The following is an 848-nucleotide window of genomic DNA, read 5'->3' as shown; positions in this document are numbered from 1 at the left end:
CTGTGGGGACGAGCGGGCGGCGGCGGGCCCGGGGAGCCTCGGGGCTGCGGGCTGAGCCCTTGGGCGGGGTGCGCGCTGTGCGCGGTGCCCGGCGTGGTTCGGCTGCCCCGGGTGAAGCAGAACTCGGGTAACGAGGACGGAGTCTCTGCGTTCAGGTCCGTGTTGCTTTCTGCCCTCGGGACAGCCGACATTTCCATTATTTTCCCTCCCGTGGGAGCCGGCCGGCTGCCTGCCCCCGGCGCGTGTGCCCTGCGCTGAGGGTTTTGCTGCGCGTTGCCGTGGCAGAGCTGGAGCGTTCATTGCGGTGCGCGGCAGCAGGCTTTGCTTAAAAAACGCACGGAAGGTTTTGATAGTACTGGTACCTGCATGCAGCCGTGATTGCTGATGGCCCCTTTAGGGATGCTGGGGTCGGGGGAGCTGCAGCCTCTGGGACCTTGCTGTCAGTTAGCTGTCGGTGGTTCCTTATGGCTCCTAGAACTTAAGTTAGCGTTACCTGGCTTTAAGCAGCTTTATTGCTTTCCTTTTTCATTCTCCTTTGCAGATGAAGTTTGATGAGAGGAGTACTTGTGAGTGAAGACAGCTTTATTTGGAAACTATGTGGCAAAGTATCTTTAATAGTGATCATTCAGTAAATGTTTTCCTGGGAGTCTGCTCAGGCAGCTGCGCTCCTTAGCTCATCGCTGCCTTCCTGTGCTGGCTTGCAAGTGTGCTGCTGGCTGGTTGGAGTAGCGGAAAAGGCCAGGTTAATAGGATACGTTGACTTCTATCAGTCATCTTAGAAGATATTAGATTCCTTTAAAATGCTATTGCTCATTTGTCTTAGATTTGAAAGCATTACTCGAGAATAA

Source organism: Numida meleagris, chromosome 9 (genome assembly GCF_002078875.1).
Source record: "Numida meleagris isolate 19003 breed g44 Domestic line chromosome 9, NumMel1.0, whole genome shotgun sequence".
Classification (NCBI taxonomy): domain Eukaryota; kingdom Metazoa; phylum Chordata; class Aves; order Galliformes; family Numididae; genus Numida; species Numida meleagris.
Note: the sequence above shows the minus strand (reverse complement) of the source record.